The sequence below is a fragment of the Tursiops truncatus genome, chromosome 16 (genome assembly GCF_011762595.2).
Source record: "Tursiops truncatus isolate mTurTru1 chromosome 16, mTurTru1.mat.Y, whole genome shotgun sequence".
NCBI classification, from domain to species: domain Eukaryota; kingdom Metazoa; phylum Chordata; class Mammalia; order Artiodactyla; family Delphinidae; genus Tursiops; species Tursiops truncatus.
In genome coordinates, this window is record NC_047049.1 from 1646762 (window position 1) to 1667943 (window position 21182).

A 21182-nucleotide genomic window follows, 5' to 3' on the forward strand; every position below is an offset into this window, starting at 1 on the left:
CTGGCTGGGTTATTGTCTGTTGGATGGGACGTGGTCAGACAGCTGGCCTGTCTTTGCACCCACTGGGGGCTCAGTAATGATCCCAGGCTGGGGTTTCAATCCAGCATGAAGAGTATTCTGTTCTAGTCACTGGACACTCAGCTGTTGTGGAGAGGAGAGGGGAGAGCACGCGGTTCCTGCCATCCAGGGCCTCTACTGAGCCGACCCGAGATCAGGGTGGACCTTGGGAAGTGCTCCACGGAGGGCGGCGGGTCTGGACGCAGGGAGGGAGGCCTCTGCGCTGTCTGAGCATCCCTCAATAACTGCCCGGGGTGTCTGGTTTTCAAGGCCTTCACTGTGTCCCACACGGCATCTATGCACTCCAGTGTTTGCGACATTTTACCTATGACTTAGATCGATGGATGGTGGGAAGTTAGGTGGGTAGACGGGTAGTTCTTTATAGCTACAAAATGGACCGGCTGCTGAGTAGGGTGCGCTGCTGTCCCACGTGGGCTACTGATTCCCACTCAGGGCAGACTCACCTCCACTCCTACATGTTCTCCGTGAGCTTTCTGCTTTGCTGTTGATAACGGGGTTCCTCTAGGTATTTTCAACAATGTGGGGAACCCGCTCATGCTATGATGCTGAGTGAAAAATAAGGTTTAAAACGAATTATTATAAAATGCAATTTAATATAAAATGTAATACGATAAGATGCTATAGTATATGCTAACGTATATTACTATATGTAATATATATACAATATACATTATCATGCTATATAGAGAGAGATGAGAAGAACAAAATACTATGGCGGGGAGGCCAACAGAAGGTTCATATTCCTTTTCCCTGAGTGGGTTTGATGCATGATGCTTTTCTGTATTTTCCAGATATTCTGCAATACCACATTTATAATAAAAACAATAATAATACCCTTTAACAAACGAGCACACTCCTGCCCGTCCAGGGTGGTTTCGTGCTACCACCTGCCTCGGTTCCCCTCCGTCTTTCCTAGAGAGCTTCACTCCCCATGACGGGGACCCCCCCGACGGCCTCTCCTCTCCCGCTCTGTGCTCGCCTGGGGTGACCCCATCCACATCTCTGATCTCAGCCACCACCGCGGAAGGCTACCCCTCTCCATCCTTGTGCTAATTCCAGTTCCGTGTCTTCATCGAAGACTTTGCTCCTGACTCCAGGCAACCGCGACACGGACGGATCTTTCCAGGTGTCCCTCGGAGACTTCCAAGTCGTCCTGTCTGGAGCAACCTCTCCTCTCTGCTGCCCATCCCCAAAGGCCCCTCATATCTGGGAAGGGATGCTCAGCTGCAGACTCCCGAGTTTGGCAGAACTTTGGAAAAATCACTCTTACGCCCGCTCCGTGTCAGCCCACACCGAGTCAGGTATCAAATCACCAATTCCTCCTCCTGAAGATGCCAGTCTCCCGAGGCGGTGGTTCGCTTTCGTGGCTTTCATCCAGGGCCTCATCATAGCACACTTGGCGAGTCTTCAGCAGGGAGGGACCCAGTCGGATCAGCGTTGGTTTTGGAAAGATGTCCTGGCAGTGTGAGCTGGTGGGCAGGACAGGGCCGCTGCTGAGGCAACATCTCAGTTCTCCACCCCACATGTCCCCACTCCCGCCTGCCCCATTGCTCTGGGAATTATCTTAACTCGGCAGGCCTGGAGAAGGCATCTTCATGCTTCTCTCTCTCTTTCTTTTGAGGTGGGAGTTTCTCTTATATTTTACTTAGAAAAAGAGTAAAAAAAAAAAAAACTTGAAAAAAATCCTTCTACAAGCTGCAAAATCTTACTTCATCCATCTCTCCCTAACACCCAACATTCTTTTTTCCAAAAAGGTGATAAACAATTCAGAACTCATTAGCATATGAGGATAATTCGCACTTTTCTCGTGCTGCGGATCTCGTCTTTCTTCAGTCTGTCACAGATTAGCTGGAAATTTCTGCTGGTTTTGCCTGAATGATACAGACGGACTTAAGGTTGTTTTTATTGGTTAGGAGAACTTGAGACTAGATTGTGTATAAAACCCATTCCAAGGAGAATTTGTCACTGATTGTTACAGGGAGATAAAGGGCCTGAGTTTATGGGGTGCTAACGCCCTGGGGGCACTGATAGGTAAGCGCACCTGTCCACCAGTGGCACAGGTCTACCTGGCATGGAGCCTCTGTGCACAGATGGGAGATCCCCTGATTTCTGGTCCTCATGGAGAACAAGTCTTCCTGCTTTAAAAGAGTCTTCTTAAATACCCATTGGAAAGACAGTACCCATAGGAAAGGGGGCTTCTCCTATCCACGGGGGTGTCTGGTTGTTCCTGGGTTGAGTGGGGTGTGTGAGGAAAACCTTGAGATGAATGTGATTAAAACAAGAGCCAGAAATAGGGGATGAGTCCATCTCCTGGTTCCCCTGTCATATCCATTAACTAATCAGTGAAAATCGCTCTGCACCTCTGTTGTCCTCTGCTGTGTTCCCAGAATTCAGAGCACAGCATGGTAGGGAAAGGGGTTCAAAACGCTGTAATAAATGAATACAGTCAAGCCCATGGCAGGAAGCAGCAAAGGAGTTTGGGCTACTTTGAGGTTCTTTGAATGAACATACTTGTAATTTCCCAGCTCTTGTTCGGAGCGACCAGCTGCCCAAGGCATCCTGTGCTCACGGCACTGGAAAGCCCAGGGAGGGAATAAATACAACCAGTTCACAGAAGCATACTTTAACAGAACCACTTCAAGGACTGGGCTGTGTGGGAACGGGTGAGACTCCCCCAGAGCACCTGCTGAAGCACCCCCAGCTCATGGCTAAATCCTGTTTCCTGGGAGTGTGGGTTCTGCGCACACTGCACTGCTTTCGCTGAGGGCAGCATGCAAGCCAGGCACTGCCAGCCTCCAAACAATGGAGGAGGGATGAATAACTCCCATGCAAACAGGACCCTTTAAGGGTTCACCTTAGCCTGCCCAAAGCCACCTGCCCCAATTCCTTAGTCTGGCTGTGGCCACCAAGATCAAGACACATTTCACGAGTGTGTGCACATACAAATATATGCGCATGAATTAAGGGCTTAAGCTGAATAGTAACAGTCTTCTAATCTGCAGAGCTTTCTGACTGTAGGTGAGAAAAAACAAAATCTTGCCAGGACTTTTGCATCAAAGAGAGAGATAAACTTGCTAATTGAAAAATGGTTTGCCTGGAGGAAAACACGGAGATGCCAGCTATGTAAATTAGCATATGCCAGGATCTAAAAGAAATCATGCCAGGCCAGGAGGAAATAAGCAAATTAGAAGAATGAGGAAACAACCCTAGAAGCAAACTGAAAGCACTCTGGTGCTTTAGTTTATCTCAGGAGAGAGGTCGACGGATCAGTCCAGAGGTGAGGAGAGCCCGTGTTCGGAGAGTCCCAGGTGTGTCTGTGGTGTACCTGGGTGGGTGCATGCTCTCCTGCCCAGGTCAGGGTGGGCTTTTCATACAAGCTCTTAAAAGCATGCCTCATAATACCTTCCTTCTGCTTTAGGCGGCAGGAAGGCCCTTCACCAGATGCTCCTAAGAAACACCGTGCTTGCGCTGTTGACTGGTGGGGTTTCTCCGGCGTAGCGACCTAAGCAGTTTATTAGCACGTGGAAGTCTCCAACCAGCTCGGCGACGAACAGCCCACAGTTGGGCGGGGTCTCAGAGCCCCGGCATCACAAGGAGATACCGCGCGGGACCCGGGTCTGCGGCAGGAGGGAGGTCAGCCGGGGCGCGCGCCGCCTGGCGGCGACTGCGTGTGACCCGCGCGGAACCAGCCTCTGCTGTGCGGACCGAGCGAGGGTTCTCGCAGGAGGGGTGGTCCTTGGCCTCAGGCAGCCCAGGTTGCACTGAAGAGGCCGCGTGCGGTGGGTAAAGGAGGAGTACAATTCTGGGCCCGGTAGAATCCAGGACCAGTTCACAGTGGGCAATCCCAGCGAGAACCGTTTGTCCCGTGCAGAGGCCCAGAGGCGACCCGCCTGGAGTGTGTGGCGCCTGAACTAGTAGGGCGTGGGGTAGGGGCCCCCGGGGCAGAGGACCCGCTGGGGTCTTAGGAAAGTGTTTGGCAGATTTTCCAGGGAGAGAAATCTACCTGTCCCCAGTGGCAATCGGTGCCCGCTGGGCGTCGGGGGCTGCAGGCAGCATCCCCTGGGCACCCTCCGCCCTCGACCCAGGTTACGCCAGGCAGAGAGCGGCCCGCGCGCGGTCCCCGTCGGCGGCCCCAGCACCGCCCGGCGGCTGGACGTGCCTGGCTCAGGCGCCGCCACTTTGGCCTCGCTGCTGCTGGTGGACCCCGTCTCCCGGCCTGGCCGGGTGCGCCTTCCCCGGCGTGCGCTCCGTCCGCGACAGCCGGCGGCCTCCAGCGGCCGAACCTGAGCTCCGGGCGCAATCCGCGGGAGCCCCGCGCCTCCGCCTGCTCCCCGCCCCCACCCCCGCCGCCGCCGCGGGGGTCCCGGGGTGAGTGCTGGCCGGAGCCCGGAACCAGGGGACGCTGCGAGCCGGGGCCGGGCCTGGGGGGCGGCGGCGGCGCGGGCGGCAGCGCTAGCAGAGGAGGAGGAGGAGGGGCTCCCGGCGCGGGGCAGGGGCGGAGCGTGCGGCCGCGCAGCGGAACCAAGTGAGTTCGCATCGGAGCCCGCGCCGCCGCCGGCCCGTGCCTCTGGCGCCCGCCGCCCCCGCCGCGCCCGCAGCCGCCGCCCGCGCGGGGATGTAGGATGCTGGTGGGCGCCGGGCTCCAGCGGCGGCGGCGGCAGCTGCAGCAGCCGCAGCAGCCTCGGCGGCGGCAGCCTCTCCTCTGGCCGATGAACGCAGACCCGCCGCCGCCGCCGCCGCCGCCCTGGGTTTGGATGGTCCCCGGCTCGGCCGGGCTGCTCCGGCTGGGAGCCGGGGTCGCGCCCCCGCCAGGGCTGCTTGCCTCGGCCCAGCCCTCTGCCGCCCCGCTGCTCCCGGGGCTGCCCGGCTGGCTGCCGTTGCTGCCGCTGCCCTCTGCGCCAGACCACGCCGCCGCCGCAGCTGTGCACCACTACCCCTTGCTCAACGGGCAGGTAATGTGTCCCCCGGCCCCCGGCCCCTGGCCCCGGGTTTGGGGTCGCCGGCTTCCCCCCTGGCCCCTGGGCGCGGCCCTCGCCCCGCTCCGGCGGCTCCGGCCCTGTGGCTTGCGCTCTTTCCTCCCGCGGTGGTCCTCGGCTCCCCAGCCCATCACGGCGCAGCCTGGCAGCCATGCATCGGCAACAAAGTTCATGCTTCGACGTCTCGTTCTGCCTCTCGGCAGTTTTTGCAGTATGTCTTCCCGGTTTCTCAGACGAGCAGTTTGGAGACCCGCACCCCAAGCCCAGAGTTGGGACCGCCTCGGCCACAACTTTCGCCCGGGCCGGGGTCGTTGTCCAGAGCGCGGTGCTTAAGTATCGCCTCCGGAGCCCGGCGTTGCAGCTGCCAACTGTGGCCGACTTACCGAATAGAAGTTAATACTTTTACAGTCTCTGACAGGCTTGGAAAGCAAGCTGGGAATCAATAGCTGTTTCTGATTCTGATCTAGTTTTTTTTTTGTTTCTGTTTTTTTCATTTGAAAATAGACTCAGGACAATGCTTAAGAAAATTCAAACCAATGGAAGCCTGCAGGGAAATCCTGCCTTTAGTACTGAGAAATGCTACCGGTGATTTCCACTCCCACCCTAGGTCTGCCTGAGTCGACCAAATTACCTAGTGTCATACTGCACTTTAGAAGAGTTTGGCGTTTAAAACCTGGAATTAAAAAGGAAAAGTGACTGTGCCTTTGATTAATGGTGTAACAGAGCAAGGGAAGCTGGTTTTGGCAAGATCCATTGTTTGCTATCTAACTAGGCAGATGCATTTAAATCAGGGAATAACATGTATTTTATTCCAATGACTGTCCTAATTAGCATATTCAAATGAGTGGATGTTAGAATACACCACATAATTAATTTAATTCCAATATTATATCGTGAGCTTTTCTAAAAGATGTGAACTCTCCTAAACTGGTCTTTACATGTAATGATACATCACATATGTGGTACTGGATATGGTATTTTGATGTGTGATGCAGTTCACGTTGGGGTTTTTTTTGAATAAGCGTTGGTAGCTTTTTTGATATTTTGAAGGGGTTGTCATATGCGAGTGCTACCACTAGAGGTATATGGTGTCAAGGAACTACCTTTTATTTTTTTTCCGTATAGAAAATGCTTTTTTTTTTCTTGTGTAAATTTAAAACGAAAAATCTCCCCAAAACTTAGTATTAATCTTTAAAATATTTTGTGCTACCATATTTTCTATTAAATAACTATTTAAACCAGAAGAACATTTTCACATAACAGGAAATTCAAAAATGCTTTTATGATTTTAGAACAAATGCGTATTGAAGTATTCCGTACCATTGAACAATGATCTTATTCTCCACTGATAAGGATTCAGTTAATTTAATTAGAGAGACTGTCTCCTAAATTGTCTGCCCCCTTTCAACGTTTGCTATTTTATTCTGTGCATTGGGGTCTTCAGTTATGTGATAAGCTCATTTATGTTTTCTTTGCCTTGGAATCTATTTGCATTTGCGAACCTTGGGAAACTTTGAATCCTAACCTCTTATTTTAAAAATATTACTTGTGCCTGTTTTAAAAATGATAAATATAATTAATATAAAATGATATATGGAAAAGAATATCATAAAATATAGCTCTCTGCTTGCTTATAAAAAGAATTCAAGAATTATAAAAGGAATACCCAGCATTTCACCTTTCCCTTGTGGTTTTTCATATTCTCAGGGCAGAAATCCATTTCTTACCATGTTCTCATGGTTTTGTGCTTAGAAGTTCTTTCTTAATATTACAGAAAGCAGTGTTGTAAATGCATTGTGATGATTCAGATATGAAAATTTCTACAAATTTTTAGAATTTTGAATGTTTGTGGGGGTTTTTTGGACTGGGAAAAAGGAGATTTTTCTCAGAATCAAATGCATGCATTTTAAAATTCCCTTTTAAAGCAGCTATCCCAGCATCTTTTGGTACAAAGGAGAGTTGATTGATGTAGGCTAATGAGCACACCCTTCTCTTTTCTTGGGTTTCAGTGGCTGTTTGGTGGTCATTCTCCATCGATTGGACTGTCCCCCTCTTCCACTGTGGAATTGGTGCCCATTTTCCCACATGTCTGCCCATCTTCTCTTCCACTTCCCATTGGGAAAAGTTGGATAGACAAAAGGATACCTAATTGTAAGGTAAAAATGCAGCTAGCCTGATTGGATAAATGGGCTGTTAATTTTTAAGTTGTCGGGTACTGCTGTAACAGAAATCACTGTGTATTTTTAGTTTCTAACTGCAATAGATCAACCAGCTCGGTCTGGAGAGAAGTCTTTTCAGAATAAGATTGGTCTGTTCAAAAGCACCAGTAGATGGTGGTGGTGGGGGATTTTGTTTTCGCTTAAAATATTTGGTTTCCATAGGATAATATAAAATTCCTACTTCCGAATCAGAAGTACTACTTTTTGAATTTTTCAGTTTTTAAATCCATAACTATTGTTCAGAATCTAGCCTTCAACCTTATATAACTCAAGTGTACATTTTAAAAGTAAGTTTTCCTTGGTATTATTGCTTTGAGTGTTCATCTTTCGGATGGTTTTTCTTGCCTTTTGAATTCAAATATACTGGCTACACTTTGTTTACCTGAAAACCAATAGAAAGTAGTTCAGTGACTTGTTCTACAACACACTGCTTATCTCACTGGGGTGATTCTGTATCTGTTAACTGGCTGCTGGGATGAACTAACCAAGTCAATAGCTGAAGACCAGCCCAGGAGACTTAACGAGAAGGTGACTGGTGTCAGAGCCCTGTGGATCCTCAGGTTTTAAGATAGTGGCCTTATAGAATCTCCATGCATAGAATCTCCAATGTTCAACGTGAGACAAGTATTCTACAGTCTTCAGCGTTTGTTCTGTGCGTGGCCTTAAGTGTTATGCTTGCTCTTTCTTTGGACAGATCTTTTTTAATAATTCCTTTGCTCTGGACTCAACATGGATCTATCCTGAGGAATCAAGATTGTTCCATGGGCCTGAGAAGCCTCAACTGTTGGCAAATCAAGTAGCCGTGTCTCTGTCCAGGCCCGCTCCTGCCTCTAGGCCTCTTCCCACAGTGGTGTTAACACCTCAGCCTATCCCAGGTTGGTGCCCAAATAGCTGTAAACATGTGTGGTTGGTTTTTGTTTGTTTGCTTTTGCTGTAGCTGCAAATTAGCTTTGGGTAGGAAAACTATGTCACTTTAATGAAGCAGTTCTTTCAGTAAAATATAATTTCTTTTTTCACGGGCGTGATTCCTTTTCATAACGACATTGAGTTTGGGGTAGATTATTCGCTGTGTTTTTGGAGGATGGAATCTGCTTGAAGGCGAAGAGATGGCTGAGGGGATTCGTACAGAATCATGTTTTTGGGGCTCTGTTTTTAGAATTGGACCAAATCTTCTGCTGATAGCTCTTAGTAGGAGCCCTAATTGATCAGGCAACTCATTTAAAAAATGTTCCTTATGTGGGGTGAGGTGCATAGCTCCCTGGTCCGCAGGACACGGGCACATGTAAGATTTTTATACGTTTTGCCTTCACGAATATGGGGTGATGTTGGCGATGGTCTGTAAATGTGTGCTGTTGGGAAGATGGGTTTTGTTCTCTTTGGAGTCTAGTGACCTAAAAGAACAGTGGTCCTGGAACAGACTCCCATGAAATAACCCCTGGTTGAAAGATGGTGTAATAAACCTATATAGTAACAAGAGAATAAAATCATCTTATGAATTTTTAATTGATTTTTAAAATCACCCTAACATATGATCATATTAGAGAAGCAGATGTTGCTCATGCGCAAATTATCTTGCAACACCTTCCATTACGGAATATTTTATGACTTCAGAACTATATTATCTTCCTTGTAATTTCCTACCTACCAAGATTGTCCCAATATGTAGCGCTAAAATTTAGTAATAAGGACGTGTATCTGTGGATAGTTCAGTGCTGGTTTAGGAGACGTATTTACTTTCTTCTCTCTCTTTCTACCTTACGTATTATAATTTGCTATGTGTCCTGTTTAGTAATAAGTCAGGAAGAACACTCAACTCTGTGTTTTTTCATAGGCCTTAATGATTCTTGACTGAAACTTGCCTTCTGCCCTTGTAATCATCTATTACTGAGTTGTTAAAATCTGAATAAGCGTCATACATACATACACTTATAAACATTTTACACGAAGATGATCACATATCCTTTTTAATTGAACGATGACAAAGGATGATCAGATAGCATGTAATACATGGTATTCCAGGGCTTTGGACGTCTTTTTCGGTATATGAAAGGATAATATTTTACTTTCCTAATGCACTGGCAATGCTGTCACCAAAATAATCAGCACATTTAGTTTAAAAAACAGTGAAATTAGTTTAACTGTTCCAACAAGAGCTTCGAGTGACCTTTCCTCCTGTCCGCTCACTCTTGAATAGCATGTAGACATTTGCATTGTACCTCTGTCCTCTTAGAAAACTCATACTGTGAACACGCTAACTACCAATCCTGTCGAAGAAGCTTGTGGCAAATTATCATAGCGTTTATATCATGTGGACATTTTGACTTGCCATTGTGTGACACCTATTTCATACTTAAACCATATTCATGTTAATTTTACCTTTTGACTTTTTTTTTTTTTTTTGCGGTACGCGGGCCTCTCACTGTTGTGGCCTCTCCCGTTGCGGAGCACAGGCTCCGGACGCGCAGGCTCAGCGGCCATGGCTCACGGGCCCAGCCGCTCCGCGGCATGTGGGATCTTCCCAGACCGGGGCACGAGCCCGTGTCCCCTGCATCGGCAGGCGGACTCTCAACCACTGCGCCACCCGGGAAGCCCCACCTTTTGACTTTTTGACTAAGCCTTTTTAAAGGACAAAATAAAACAATATTTGTTACTAACATGGTCGATCATAGAATAACTGTCCACCCCATCTAACATTTATCAAATTTCTGCTTTTATTCTTCCTTGGATTTTTTTTTTTGTTTTTTGGACTCATGAACCATAAGAATACAACATGCTTTACTTATCTTTTGGAGAATAATGTATCTGTGCCCAGAGGTATTTTACTAACAGTCGTATAGGCATTTGTTCTGAGATGGCATTTCTGAACTGCTTCATGAAAATTTTGATTTTTTGATACATTTCAGATTCTTAGAAATTACTATTCTAGAAACATGTGTTAAGTGACTGTTAGTCCAAAGAACACATTTAGGGTGTTGTTTACATGTTTGTTGTTTATATGTCACTAACTATTTAACCGAGAACCTGGAAGGGGGAGCAAGTAAAGGTGGAAGGTAGGGTAGCTCCCAGTCAGTTAAAAGTTAAGGTACGTTGTTTCAATTTTAATGTAATTAATGAGAAAATATAGCCTCATTAAAACATTTTACATGTAAATTTTCAGATATGTTGTTAAAAGTTATTGTTATAATTGCTATTAAGTCATATCTTGCTATATATTGATAAATTGAAATATTATATTGGTTTACATTATATAAAGTTATGCATTTATAAATATAAATATTTATACACACTATATTAATATATAATGTATGAATATATTATATGATTGATATTTTAAGTGGATCCATTTGTAAATTGTTATATTCAGAAGCAAATGACCTTAGAATCTTAGATATATTTTATTGATCCCCTTTCAGTTAATCAATGAAGCACTATTAGAACTCCAGGAGAACCAGGAGAGTGAGTCAGACTCACCTCATTTTATTTTTTAATTTAATTTAATATTTTTTTTAGATTTTTTTAACATCTTTATTGGAGTATAAGTGCTTTACAATGTCATGTTAATTGCTGTTGTATAACAAAGTGAATCAGTTATACATATACACATGTTCCCATATCTCTTCCCTCCTGCGTCTCCCTCCCTCCCACCCTCCCTATCCCACCCCTCTAGGTGGTCGCAAAGCACCGAGCTGATCTCCCTGTGCTATGCGGCTGCTTCCCACTAGCTATCTCTTTTACATTTGGTAGTGTATATATGTCAATGCTTCTCTCTCACTTCGTCCCAGCTTACACTTCCCCCTTCCCTTGTCCTCAAGTCCATTCTCTACGTCTGCATCTTTATTCCTGTCCTGCCCCTAGGTTCATCAGAACCATTTTAATTTTTTTTTAGATTCCATATATATGTGTTAGCATACGGTATTTGTTTTTCTCTCTCTGACTTACTTCACTCTGTATGACAGACTCTAGGTCCATCCACCTCACTACAAATAACTCAATTTCATCTCTTTTTATGGCTGAGTAATATTCCATTGTATATATGTGCCACATCTTCTTTATCCCTTCATCTGTCGATGGACACTTAGGTTGCTTCCATGTCCTGGCTATTGTAAATAGAGCTGCAATGAACATTGGGGTGCATGTGTCTTTTTGAATTATGGTTTTCTCAGGGTATATGCCCAGTAGTGGGATTGCTGGGTCGTATGGTAGTTCTATTTTTAGTTTTTTAAGGAACCTCCGTACTGTTCTCTATAGTGGCTGTACCAATTTACATTCCCACCGACAGTGCAAGAGGGTTCCCTTTTCTCCACACTCTCTCCAGCATTTACTGTTTGTAGATTTTTTGATGATGGCCATTCTGACAGACGCGCCTCATTTTAAACAGGCTCATTACATTTTCCTTTCTTGGATAGATAGTACATTTGTGTAATAATCATTCTTGACAATGGCATTACGTAGCATGAGCTCCAATGATGTGACACCAGAAAGTGGTTTTGTTTCAGTAAGCATGTGGTCTGTTGAACTGAGTTAGAAGGTGTGATGGGCAGAGATGTCAGGTGGGTGACCTCTGAGGCTCATGTTAATATCGCTCCCCTCCTGATCTATGGTTGGTTAAGAAGTAACTGCACTGCAGCAACGTCTCATAGAATATTAGCACAACTTGAACGAATTTGGGTAAGTCATCTAAAATTTAATAAATGTTTTGAAGGACTTTATTTTTGATATATACTAGACTCACTTATGTTAACGATAGAGGTAATGATTTGCTGTTATACTCAGACCTGAAGCAAGCCTGTTGGCCACTTAGAAGCGTGAAGGTCAGTCGTGTTCCCACCTGCATTCATCAGAGGAGCTCCTGCAGGCGGTGCAGACATGGGCTCTGCTAGGCGCCCTCGCAGCACATGTTCTCCTGAGGAAGTGCACTCTTAGATCATTACCCAGCACTGCCTTCCTAGGGGCTCTCTGCAGGCGTCCAAGGAGGGTCTCAGGAGGGTCATCAGGGAAGGTCTCCAGGGGATGGTGTACCTGAAACACACCACAAAGATCAGCAGAACCTGACCAGGGCAGGAGAGGGAATGGAGCAGTAGGACATGTAAAGTCACAAACTCACGACAGATGTTTCATCAGGTGATGACAAGCAGTCAAGCAGCCTAAACCAAGGAGGAGAGTGGGGGTGGGGTGCGGCCGTGGGGGTGGGATGGGGCAGTGGGGGTGGGGCGCGGCGGTGGGGGTGGGATGGGGCAGTGGGGGGTGGGGCGCAGCCGTGGGGGTGGGGTGCGGCAGTGGTGGTGGGGCGCGGCAGTGGTGGCGGGATGCGGCAGCGGTGGCGGGGTGTGGCAGCGGTGGTGGGATGCGGCAGTGGTGGCCCAGCTCAGGGCCACTTCGTGCAAGATGAATCCCATCATCCCATGGGACCTGTGTAGTAAGTCCTGGGCGCTGTCCAGAGTATCCTGGGATGTTCCATCATTCTTCAGCTTGGGAGCCATGGTTTCTTCAGGAAAGTGTAAATTTGTCCTCAGGAAGCAGAGCAGACAAAGAAAGGGCCGAGTCTTCTCACCGAAAAGTAAATGCAAGCGTCCAAAAATATGCAAGTTACAACTGTACTGGAAAGTAAAGTCTCCAGTGAATAACTTAGTGGCTTTTTAAGGAATCATCCCTAATTACAGTGTGAATGGGTTGAACTGAGAAATAAGCTGGGACTCATTCATTCCCAGTCCTCAGAGGCTGATGCAGGAAAGGCGAGGACACATGAGGACAAGGCACCCCCTCCTCTTCAGGAGTCTCTGCACTTAGGATGAGACCCCATCACTTTGTCTCCAATCTCAACATCTCCCTTCTCCCATGCAGTGCTAAGTCCCTCTTCATCCCAGGGAGAAATGGGCTTGCATTGCTTCTAAGGATATGAGGTTTATCACAAATAGAGGTGGGAGTAGGGCCAGCGTGGAAATCGTGCTTTCCAAAGCATCCCTGTGCTTCACTTCTAAAAATGAGAACTTCAGAGTCCTTCAAGCTATTCAGAAATACAAGTGCTTAGATTCAGAGTATCAGGCAGGAGAATAATTTACTCAGCTTCTATCCGGTAAGGACACATGGCATTATAGTTTGCTGGAAACTGGGGATTTGTCTAAAAGTTGTGTATATCACATTGCCTTTGGGCTGAAGATCAAAGAGCGTGATTCTACCAATATCTTGTTGGAAAAAAAATCCTGGCTGTGCCATTCAAAGATGACTAGAGAGAGAGGGAGGAAAAGTGGAAGATGAGGTGGGACAACAGAAACTGTTCTGCTTCATGAAAGATTTGTTTACTCAAAAGATGCAGAAGAAAGAAAAAAATGGGAAACAGCTTTTGTACAGGAGCTTGTAAGCATTTTGCATAAATCACCTTTCAGTTTACCTTAATATGAACAGAAGAGCTTTATAGAAAAGCAATAAAAGAAAAATCGAAAGCGAGCTGGCGGAGGCATGAAATCACGTGGCAAGACGGTTTGAACTGGATGATGGCAGACAACATAGACGGATTCTCAAGCATGTGTAGCTGTGGCAGTGAACAAAGGGATGGTAATCATGAGAAGGTGACAGTGAGATAGAGAGCAAACAACACATCGATGCTGATGTGATCTCCTCGAAAAACAAATACAATGTGACAGACATATTAAATGTGGCCATGCCATATACCTTGCTCACTGTATCCTGGTGGAGTGTACGAATGGGAGAGCCACTCCTTCCAGGAACACCGAAGTGGGCACAGCTTCAGATCAATGTACAGCACTAGATGTGATCACCTGATGCGGAAAACTTTAGAGAATTAGGAGGAAAAACGTTTGTGATCAAAGTAATATATGCCCAACAAGAAAGGCCTCCATACGCATAAGCAAGGAAAAGACCTCAAACAACCGATGGATAGACTTGCTTCACGTCTAATGTTCTCACCTCAAGTTCTGCTTTGTCTCAAGTTAATGTTGCTGTCACTCTACATTTCTGTTTTATCTTGCTTATCAGTGTTTACCTTGTCTTTTGTTTTAAGCTTAGGTCAGTCATTTAAAGGCACAGTCTCTTCTTTTGCCTTTAAAAATGGAGTTTGGTGTACCTATATTTGAATTCCTATTTTTATGTTTCTTCTGTCATATTATTATATCCTGTTTTTTTTTTGTTTGTTTTTGTTTTTGTTTTTTTTGTGGTACATGGGCCTCTCACTGTTGTGGCCTCTCCCATTGCGGAGGACAGGCTCCGGACGCGCAGGCTCAGCAGCCATGGCTCACGGGCCTAGCCGCTCTGCGGCCTGTGGGATCTTCCTGGACCAGGGCACGAACCTGTGTCCTCTGCATCGGCAGGCAGACTCTCAACCACTGCGCCACCAGGAAAGCCCTATATCCTGTTTTTTATAGTGTTTTGCTATTTCTTTATTTTAGTCTGTTTTTATTCTTTTGCTGTGCCATGTATGTTTTGTTTGATTTTGTTTATTTTTGTTTTATATGGTGATTTGGAATATGTTCATACTGATCCTATTTTCTCAAGCAATTACCAGTAAGATTTTTAAAGAAACAGATTTAAGCTTTATGTTTCCCTTAATTTTCAAATTATGACAATACTCTCACTTTAGAATTCTTTTATAGACTATGAAAAATTTGGGAAAAACTTATATCATAAATTTTTTTTTCTCTTCAGTTTCCTCCACTAATTGAGAAATTAATCAAAAGCAAGAGCTAAGAATGGGGAAGTCAGGTTTCAAACTATCTATAATCGTCAACAATTTTTGTCAATAACATAGAATATATGTAAATGTTCATTAATTTGGTTACAGGAATGACTGAAAATTTCTAAGCAACTTTTTTCCCCCAAACTGAAGCTGAAAAGAATAATTATAATCTGAATACGTAACCTCAAATTATGTTGGTAAAATTGGGAAGAGGATAATTGAGAAATCTGAGGATACAAATTATTTCAAAATCCCTTATATAGTTAAAAGAAGCTGAAACACTAGGAAACTCTCATGCTGGAAGCCCAGAAAACAAGGGTATTTAAGACTGACACGAGACAAGACATCCTGCCCCACAGCCAGCCTTATAAACATGAGTAAAAGCAACAGCCACCTACCACTGGTGCAGGGACCGGGTATGGAGAGTGACCCTCTTCTGTGATGCAGGAATTTGGGGATGGCTGAAAGTTAGGGGGACACAAATATTAAGACTATCAGACACCCTAGAACTTACTCTAAGAAAAAGGCATCGTTAAAGGATTTTGAAGCCTCTGGGGCATGGTAGGAAACTGTGGCAACAAAATTCAAATCCAGGTCAACACCTGAATACATTGACACATCTCATTCAGCTTGACAGAAGAAGGGGTGTGCCCATTTCCAGGAGTAAATCCTAAGTACCTCATTCTCTATCGTTCTAATCATGATGTCTGGCATTGAATAAAAAAGTTGCAAGACACACAAACAAAGCAAAAAATGATAAACCATTGTCAAGAGATAAAGTAAGCAACAAAACCAGATCCTAAGATGACATATTTTGGAACTCTCAGACAGGGACTTTGAAATAACGATGATTAATATATTAATGAGTCTAATGGAAAAGGCGGGCCACATGCATGAAAAGATAGAGAATTTTATCAGAGATATGGAAAAGATAAGAAAGCCAAACTGAAATACTAGAAAAAATAAAACATGGTATCAGAAATGAAGAATTACTTTGGTGGACTCATGAGTAGATGTGATACAGCCAAGGAAAGTATGAATGCACTTAAAGATAGGTCAACAGAAACTACTAAAATTGTAACACAAAGAGAAAACAGTGAAAAAATGGAGCATACTTTCCCAGAGCTATGAGATAATATCAAATGGTTTAACATACATATAATTGAAGTTTCAGGAGGAGAGAAAATGAGGGGGGAAAAAACATTTGAAGTCACAGTGACCAAAGGTAATAAACAATTAATAAAAGTTATCAAAACATGGATCTAAGAGACTTAGAAAACCCCAAGACTGAAAATGAGGCAAAACATATTCAAACTTCTGTTTCCAAGGTTAAGAGAAAATCTTGAAGACAAACAAGGAAAAAAAGACACGTTACACAGATAGTAACAAAAATTTAAAATTGCAGGAGTTGTATTATAAGAATCTATACAAACCCCAAAGCAACAAAGTGACATCTTTAAAAGACTGAACTAAAAATCTCTCAGTCAAGAACTTTATACAAAGCAAAAACAATTATCAAAAACTAAGGTGAAATGAAGATTTTTCCGAAACTAAAACTGAAAAGAATTAATTGTCGGTAGACCTGCAGTTCAAGAAATTATGAAGAAGCTTATCAAGCAGAACTAATATGATAGCAGAGAGAAACTTGCATCTGTACAAAGAAATAAAGAGTACATTAAGGTAAAATATATATTTTACCTTGTTTTTAATTGCTCCGAAAGATAATTAACTGTATAAGGATAAGTAATGGTGAGTGATGTAGTATGTGCATATAGCATGTGTGAAATCAAAACGATGTCAACAATCACAAAAGATGGGAGTAAGGAATTGGAAGGATATAACTGCAAAGCTCCCATCATACATTAAGTGGTATGATGTTATTTGAAGGTGAACTCTAATTAATTAAAATACATATTATAAAGCATATAGCAACCACTTAAGAATTAAAAAGAGTTATAACTAATAAAACAACAGAATAACAATAAACAATAAAATTGGAATCATAACAAATACTCAACCCAAATTCAGTCAGAAAAAGAGAACAAAAGATCAAAGCACAGAAGAAGTAAATAATTAAAAAAATAATAACTACAATGTGGTATATTTAAATAAAAAGGTATAAAGTCACATACAGACCGAAAGTGAGAGGATGGAAGAAGGCTCTCCACACAAATGAAAATCACAAGAAAGCTGGAGCAGCAATACTTTTTCAGACAAAATTGACTGTAAAATAAAAACTGTAGCAGGAGACAAAGAAGGACACTACATAATGATCAAGGGACCAATCCAAGAAGAAGATATAACAATTTTAAATATACATGCACCCAACATAGGAACACCTAAATATATAAGGTAAATGTTAACAGACATAAAAGGAGAAATCAACAGTAACACAATAATGGGGGGGACTTTAACACCCCACTTTCATCAATGGACAGATCATCCAGACAGAAAGTCAATAAGGAAACACAGGCCTTAAAATGACACATTAGACCAGATATACTTAGTTTATATTTATAAAGCATTCCATCTGAAAGCAGCAGAATAAACCTTTTCAAGTTCACATGGAACATTCTCCAGGATAGATCACATGCTGGGTCACAAATCAAGGCTTGGTAAATTTAAGAAAACTGAAATCATATCAAGCGTCTTTTCTGACCACAATGGTATGAGGCTAGAAATCAACTACAAGAGAAAAAAACTGCAAAAAAATGCAAACACGTGGAGGCTAAACAATATGCTACTGAAAAAAAGAGAGAGGAAATCAAAAAACACCTAGAAACAAATGAAAATGAAAACATGATGAACCAAAACCTATGGGATGCAGCAAAAGCAATTCTAGAAGGGAAGCTTATAACAGTACAAGCTTATGTCAGGAAATAAGAAAAATATCAAATAAACAACCTAACCTTATGCCTAAAGCAACTAGAGAAAGAAGAACAAACAAAACCCGAAACTAATAAAAGAAAATAAATCGTAAAGATTTATGATAAACCTTAAATAAATAAATCATAAATCAGAGCAGAAATAAATGAAACAGAGACTTAAAAAGCAATAGAAAATATCAGTGAAACTAAAAGCTTGTTCTTTGAAAAGATAAACAAAATTGATAAACCTTTAGCCAGACTCATCAAGAAAAAAAGGGAGAGGGCCCAAATCAATAAACTGAGAAATGAAAAAGGAGAAGTTACAACTGACACTGCAGAAATACAAAGGATCATAAGAGACTACTATGAGCAACTATACACCAATACAATGGACAACCTGGGAGAAATGGACAAATTCTTAGAAAGGTAGAATCTCCCAAGAGTGAATGAGGAAGGAATAGAAAATGTGAACAGATCAATTACCAGTACCAAAATCGAATCAGTAATTTAAAAACTCCCAAAAAACAGAAGTCCAGGACCAGTTAACTTCACAGGTGAATTCTACTAAACATTTAGAGAACAGTTAACACCTGTCCTTCTGAAACTATTCAAAAAAAATTGCAAAGGAAGGAATATTTCTGAACTCATTCTATGAGGCCACCATCATCCTGACACCAAAACCAGACAAAGATATCACAAAAAAAGAATATTACAGGCCAATATCACTGATGAACATAGATGCAAAAATCCTCAACAAAATACTAGCCCACTAACTCAAACAATACATTAACATTACTCACTGTAGACGTATTATTGCCACAGGCATTAGTTTCTGCAAAAATCCCTTGGTCAATAATGTGTTAAAGGATCATACACCATGATCAAGTGGGATTTATCCCAGGGATGCAAGGATTTTTCAATATCTGCAAATCAATCAATGTGATACACCACATTAACAAATTAAAGAATAAAAACCATACGATCGTCTCAGTAGATGCAGAAAAAGCTTTTGATAAAATTCAACATCCATTTATGATAAAAATTCTTCAGAAAGTCGGCATAGAGGCAACATACGTCAACATAATAAAGGCTATATATTACAAACCCACAGGTAACATTATACTCAATTGTGAAAAGCTGAAATCATTTCCTATAAGATCAGGAACAAGACAAGGATGCCCACTCTTGCCATTTTTATTCAGCATAGTTTTGGAAGTCCTAGCCACAGCAATCAGAGAAGAAAAAGAAATAAAAGGAATTCAAATTGGAAAAAGAAGAAGTAACACTGTCATTGTTTGCAGACATGTAGAAAATCCTAAAGATGCTACCAGAAAACTACTAGAGCTCATCAACAAATTTGGTAAAGTTGTTGGACACAAAATTCATATACAGAAATCTGTTGTATTTCTATATACTAACAATAAAATATCAGAAAGAGAAATTAAGGAAACAATCCCATTCACCTTTGCATCAAAAAGAATAAAATACTTAGAAATAAACGTACCTAAGGAGGAAAAAGACCTGTACTCCAAAAACTGTAAGATGCTGATGAAAGAAATTGAAGATGACACAAACAGATGGAAAGCTATACCATGTTCTTGGATTAGAAGAATCAGTATTGTTAAAATGACCATACTTCCCAAGGAAATCTACAGATTCAGTACAATCCCTATCAAATTACCAGTGGCATTTTTCACAGAACTAGAACAAAAAAATTTTAAATTTGTATGGAAACACAAAGACCCTGAATAGCCAAAACAATCTTGAGAAAGAAGAATGGAGCTAGAGGAATCACACTCCCTTACTTTAAATTATACTATTGATAAAAAGCTACAGTAATCAAAGCAGTATGGTACTGGCACAAAAACAAACACATAGATCAATGGAACAGGGTAGAGAGCCCAGAAATAAACCCACACATTTATGGTCAATTAATCTATGACAAAGGATGCAAGAATATACAATGGAGAAAAGACAGTTTCTTCAATAAGTGGTGCTGGGAAAACCAGGCAGCTACATGTAAAAGAATGAAATTAGAACATTCTCTAACACCATTTTCAAAAATAAATTCAAAATGGATTAAAGACGTAAATGTAAGACTGGATACTATAAAACTCCTAGAGGAAAACATAGGCAGAACACTCTTTAACATAATTTGCAGAAATATATTTTTGGATCCATCTCCTAGAGTAATGGAAATAAAAACAAAATTAAACAAATGGGACCTAATTAAGCTTAAAAGCTTTTGCATAGCAAAGGAAACCATAAACAAAACAAAAGACAACTTACAGACTAGGAGAAAATATTTGCTAACGATGCTACCAACAGATTAATTTTCAAAATATAAAAACAGCTCATACAGCTTAATATCAAAAAACAAACAACCCAATAAAAAAATGGGCAAAAGATCTAAATAGACATTTCTCCAAAGAAGACATACAGATGGCCAACAGGCATATGAAAAGATGCTCAATATCACTAATGATTAGAGAAATGTATATCAAAACTACAATGAGGTATGAGCTCACACCAGTCAGAATGGCCATCATTAAAATGTCTACAAATAATAAATTCTGGAGAGGGTGTGGAGCAAAAGGAACCCTCCTACGCTGGTGGTGGAGATGTAAATTGGTACAGCCACTATGGAGAACAGTGTGGAGGGTCCTTAAAAAACTGCAAATAGAGTTGCTCTATGACCTTGCAATCCCACACTTGGGCATATGTCTGGAAAAAACTCTAATTCAAAAAGATACATGCACCCCAATGTTCATAGCAGCACTATTTACAATAGCTAAGACATGGAAGCAACCTGAAAGTCTATGGACAGAAGAATGGATAAAGAAGATGTGGTACATATATACAATGGAATGTTAGTCATAAAAAAGAAAGAAATAATGACATTTACAGCAATGTGGATGGGCCTAGAGATGATCGTATTAAGTAAGTCAGATGGAGAAAGACAAATAATATATGATTTCACTAATATTTGGAATCTAAAAAAAGATACAAATGAACTTATTTAGAAAACAGAAATAGACACACAGACTTAGAAAACAAACGTATGGTTACCAAAGGGGATAGTGGGGATGGGGGAGAGGTAAATTAGGAGTTTGGGATTAACATATACACACTACTGTATATAAAATAAACAACAAGGATCTACTGTATAGCCCAGAGAACTATACTCAATATCTTGTAATAACCTATAATGGAAAAGAACCTGAAAGAGAATATATACATATCTGTATAACTGAATCACTTTGCTGTACGCTTGAAACTACTACAACATTGTAAATTAACTATACTTCAATAAAAATAGAACTAAGCCAAAGTAAAGAAATAAAGAAATACA

General features: G+C 42.5%; 1 long non-coding RNA gene across 1 annotated transcript in view; it reads left to right on the top strand.

Moving 5' to 3' along the window:
* Nucleotides 1-7971: 7971 nt before the first annotated feature.
* LOC141276771 (uncharacterized) overlaps nt 7972-21182 on the top strand; it is a 125954-nt gene continuing 112743 nt past the window's right edge. The window contains exon 1 of the long non-coding RNA XR_012326776.1: nt 7972-8148. This is a non-coding gene — a long non-coding RNA (uncharacterized lncRNA). The remainder of the gene's footprint in view (nt 8149-21182) is intronic.